Genomic DNA, 5,757 nt, shown 5'->3' with positions numbered 1-5,757 from the left:
AATTAAAAAACAAATCAAGTGGCTGGTTTTACCGCCTAAAAAAAAATTAAAAAACAAATCAAGTGGTTGGTTTTACCGCCTAAAAAAAATTTGACCTTAACGTTTTGGATATTGGACTATTAATTGTTGGATTTTGGTTGGTTCAACCATTTTTCTTTTATTTTCTATTCTTATTAGTTGCTAATATTTTTCTTGTTTATTTCATTTTATTTGGTTGATATTGTTTTTATTTATTGTCTAAAGTGCTTGGCCGGTATCACCGCCTTTTTATTCAAGCTTCTTATAATTATCTTTTAATGTTTATTGTTGTTAATAGTGCTTATTAGTTGGAGAGTGAATTTCTTAATTTGTTGTATTTTTATTTTTGAGCTATTACTTTTATTTGCATTTTTTTTCTTTCCTTTCCTTTCATATTCATATAATTGTTATATTATTATTATTATTATTATTATTTTATCATGGCTAATGTTGAAGATGTAGAGGGTGAAGGGAGTGTTCAAGGTAATGGACCTCCACAATTCAATGATCAACCTAATTTTCGAACTCTTAGAGAGTATCTTCACCCGGCTAGACAAAGTACACCTTCGTGTATTATCTTACCTCTTAACCAACAAGCTTTCAATTTGAAACCGGGCATGATTCAACTTCTTCCCACATTTCATGGTATGGATTCTGAAAATCCATACATACACATTAAAGACTTTGAAGAGGTATGTAATACTTTTATTGATAGAACATGCACCGAGGAAACCATTCGGCTTAAATTGTTCCCATTCTCTCTAAAGGATAAAGCCAAGCTTTGGCTAAACTCCTTGCGTCCTAGGTCTATAGGTACATGGAGAGAAATGCAAGCTGAATTTTTGAAAAAATACTTCCCCACTCATAGGACAGCAGCCTTACAACGTCAAATGATGAATTTTTCTTGTAGTCCAAATGAGTCATTTCACCAAGCTTGGGAAAGGTTCAAAGACTTGTTAAATGCATGCCCTCATCATGGTTTTGAGATGTGGAGGTTAGTGAGTTTCTTTTATGACTCTCTTACCGCAGATTTTAAAAAGCTAGTGTCAACCATGTGTAATGGTGAGTTTTATGACAAAGAACCAAGTGAGGCCTTTGATTTTTTTGATCAATTGGCTGAAAACACAAAGCAATGGGAGACTTCTCTCCCAGTTCATGTTGAGTCTAGAAACACCATTTCTCATTCAAGTGGGAAGTTTCAATTGAAAGAGACTGATGACCTCAATGCTAGATTAGCCTCATTGGCTAGGAAAGTAGAGTCTCTTGAGATTAAAAAAGTGCATGTCATAAGTGAACAACAAGAGGAAAGTTGTGTTGTTTGTGAGAGCAAAGGGCATAGGACAACTGAGTGTCCTACCATTCCAGCCTTCAAGGAAGTGCTATATGGCCAAACTTCTGATTCAAGTAATGTTAGAAAGCCATTTCCAAACCAAGTAGGCAATCCCTACTCTGAGACCTATAATCCTGGATGGAGGAACCACCCAAATTTTGGATGGAGAAATGAGGGCTCTTCAGTACCTCAAACATTTCAACCTCCACCCCAACCATTTCATGCTCCCACACATAACACATACCAACCACCTCATAAGAGATCCTTAGAGGATACTCTTCAACAATTCATGCAAACGCAAGGAGGAATCAACAACCAAGTTTACAAATTCCAAGACCAGACCAATAGGACCTTAGATGACATTCGAAGTCAACTAACTAAGTTGACTCAATCACTAAGCATTCAAGAGAAGGGAAAAATCCCAGCTCAACCAATGCCCAATCCTAGAGGTCAGGTACACATGAGTGAATCCTCACCTAGTGAACCTTCAAACCATGAACAAGTCCAAGCCATCACTACCCTTAGAAGTGGAAAGATTGTTGACAAAGGTGTAGGTTTTAGGATTCCTAAAGGTATTGTGGAGGAGAAATCTAGGGAAAGTGAAGAGGGAATCAAAACACAAGTGACAAATGAGAGTTTGAGTGACAAAGAAGGTGAGATAAATGAGAAAGAGATGAGTGAGAAAGGAGATGATTCAAGAAAAATTGGAGTCAAAATGAGTGATTTAGAATTTGTTCCTAGAGCACCATTTCCACAAAGGTTAGGGAAACCTAAACAAGATCTTATGAACTCAGAAATCTATGAATTGTTCAAACAAGTGAAAGTCAATATTCCACTCCTTGATGCAATTAAACAAGTTCCATCTTATGCAAAGTTTCTTAAGGATTTATGCACAGTCAAAAGGAGATTGAATGTGAAAGAAAGAGCCTTTCTAACTGAACATGCTAGTGCCATCATCCAGTTTAAGACCCCTCCCAAATACAAAGATCCTGGTTGTCCTACCATTTCATGCATTATTGGAAGTCATAAGATAGATCAAGCTTTGTTGGATTTAGGAGCAAGTGTGAATTTAATACCCTACACTGTTTACGAACAATTAGGTTTAGGAGAAATCAAGCCTACTCGAATCACCCTTCAATTAGCTGATAGGTCAATCAAGATTCCTAGGGGTATCGTTGAGGATGTGTTGGTCCAAGTAGATAAATTCTACTTTCCTGTTGATTTTGTAGTGTTAGACACCGCACCAATTCAAGGTTCTAATGCCCCCATCCCAGTCATCTTAGGGAGACCTTTCCTAGCTACATCCAATGCCTTAATTAACTGTAGGAATGGGGTGATGAAATTGTCTTTTGGGAATATGACTGTGGAGATGAACATATTCAATGTCTCCAAACAAATCGGGGAACATGAGGACATTAGAGAGGTAGATTTCATCCAAACAGTTTGTCAAGAACACTTTGAGAGAGTGTGGATCAAGGATCCATTGGAGAGAACTTTAATTCATGATGAAAGATTTTGTTCTTTGGAATGTGTTGATGAGGAAGTAAGAGAACTTGAGACTTATCTAGATCCAATGCCTATTATGTCAATAGGTCAATGGACCCCATCATTTGAGCCTTTGATTTCACCCCAAGTGAAAGTTGAGGAATCTCTTGTCCAGCCTGATAAACTAGAAAGGAAGCCTTTACCGAGTGATCTTAAGTATGCATTTCTAGGGGAAGATGAATCATATCCTATTGTGATCTCATCAAAACTTAGCATAGAGCAAGAACACAAACTTTTGAGAGTGGTGAGAAAACACAAGAAAGCAATTGGGTGGAAAATTACTGACTTGAAAGGAATTAGCCCTCTTTTATGTACACATAGAATCTATCTTGAAGAAGAGGCTAAATCTGTGAGGCAAATGCAAAGACGATTGAACCCAAACATGAAGGAAGTAGTGAGAGGTGAAGTGCTTAAGCTACTTGATGCAGGTATCATTTACCCTATTGCAAACTCAAAATGGGTTAGTCCAACCCAAGTTGTCCCTAAAAAATCTGGAGTCACGGTAGTGAAGAATGAAAATAATGAGCTGGTACCAACTAGAATCCAAACTGGATGGCGTATGTGCATTGATTATCGTAAATTGAACATGGTGACTAGGAAGGACCATTTTCCGCTTCCATTTTTAGACCAAGTGCTTGAAAGAGTAGCTGGAAGAGCTTTCTATTGTTTTCTGGATGGATACTCAGGTTACAACCAAATTGAGATTTCTTTAGAAGACCAAGAAAAAACCACTTTCACTTGTCCTTTTGGTACCTATGCTTATAGAAGAATGCCTTTTGGTTTGTGTAATGCACCAGCCACTTTTCAAAGGTGTATGATGAGTATCTTTAGTGACATGGTGGAAAATTTTTTGGAAGTTTTCATGGATGATTTTTCAGTTTATGGGGATTCTTATGAGTTGTGTCTAATGAATCTAGAAAAAGTTCTTGAAAGGTGTGAAGAGAGCAATCTTGTACTCAATTGGGAGAAGTGTCATTTTATGGTGACACATGGCATTGTTTTAGGTCACATTGTCTCTTCAAAAGGGATAGAGGTAGATAAGTCAAAAGTGGAAGTCATTCAAAAATTAACTACCCCTAAGACTGTGAAAGATGTGAGATCTTTTTTAGGACATGCTGGTTTTTATCGAAGATTCATTCATTCTTTTAGTACCATTGCCAAACCATTGTGTAACTTGTTGTCACAAGATGTCCCATTTGATTGGACATCAAAATGTCAAGAAGCTTTTGAAAAGCTTAAAGGGTTGTTGACAACTGCACCAATCATGCAAGCTCCTGATTGGTCTTTACCATTTGAACTGATGTGTGATGCTAGTGATTTTGCGGTTGGGGCTGTTTTAGGGCAAAGAAAAGACAAGAAACCTCATGTCATATATTATGCTAGCAAGACTTTGAATGATGCTCAATTGAATTACACTACAACTGAAAAAGAACTCTTAGCTGTGGTCTTTGCATTAGACAAGTTTAGGTCTTATTTGGTTGGATCTCTTGTTATTGTTTTCACTGATCATGCAGCATTGAAATATTTGCTCACAAAACAAGATGCCAAACCACGTTTGATTCGATGGATCCTCCTACTCCAAGAGTTTAACATTGAAATTCGAGATAAAAAGGGAGTAGAGAATGTAGTAGCTGATCATTTGTCTCGTCTTTCAAGCTATAAGACCATAATTGATGAATCTCCAATAAATGAACTCTTTGCTGATGAAAATTTATTTTGTGCAGGTATTGTCTCTTACATTGGTTCTTTAAGGTACACTGACATAGCGAATTACCTAACCACAGTTAGATTCCTTTTCATTGGTCTAAACTTGACAAATAAAATTCTTGCGCAATGTGCATACCTTTTTTTGGGATGACCCCTACCTATTTAAATACTGTCCTGACCAAATTGTTAGGCGGTGCATCCCTGATCATGAAATTCTATATGTCATTGATTTTTGTCGTGCATTAGTCTGTGGTGGGCATTTCTCCCAAGAAAACCATTACCATGATCTTGTAGTGTGGTTTATATTAGTGGTTTTTATTGGCCTACCATGTTTAAAGATGTTCATGCCTTCTGTGTTGCATGTGACCGATGCCAACGACTAGGTAGCCTCACTAGGCGTAACATGATGCCCCTTAACCCCATCCTTGTTTTGGAAATATTTGATTGTTGGGGGATTGATTTCATGGGACCTTTTCCAAGTTCATTTGGTTACCAATTCATCCTTGTAGCTGTTGATTATGTGTCTAAATGGGTGGAGGCCATTGCATCTCGAACCAATGACCATCGAGTTGTGGTCAAATTCTTGAAAGAAAATATTTTCTCTCGTTTTGGCATGCCCCGGGCTATGATTAGTGATGGGGGAAAGCATTTTTGTAACAAACCCGTTGGGATTTTGATGAGAAAATATGGTGTAATTCACAAGGTCAGTACCCCCTATCACCCACAGACTAGTGGCCAAGCTGAGTTGGCAAATAGGGAGATCAAGAACATTTTAGAGAAAACAGTCAATCCAAACCGTAAAAATTGGTCCTTATAACTAGTTGATGCTTTATGGGCATATCGTAATACTTACAAGACCTTTTTAGGAATGTCTCCTTATAGGCTAGTTTATAGAAAGCCTTGTCATCTCCCTGTTGAGATTAAGCACCGTGCATATTGGGCCATCCAGCAATCCAATGAGAATGAAAATGAGGTTAGCAAAAATAAAAAGCTTCAATTGGATGAATTAGAGGAGCTGAGAAATGATGCATTTGATTTGAAAATGCAAAAATTTCAAAACATAAGATGAAAACTTTACATGATAAACATATTCTTAGAAAATCCTTTCATGTTGGTCAAAAGGTTCTCTTATATAATTCATAATTATATCTCTTTCT

Source organism: Populus euphratica, unplaced genomic scaffold, assembly GCF_000495115.2.
Source record: "Populus euphratica unplaced genomic scaffold, PopEup_1.0 scaffold2233.1, whole genome shotgun sequence".
Taxonomy (NCBI): domain Eukaryota; kingdom Viridiplantae; phylum Streptophyta; class Magnoliopsida; order Malpighiales; family Salicaceae; genus Populus; species Populus euphratica.
Note: the sequence above shows the minus strand (reverse complement) of the source record.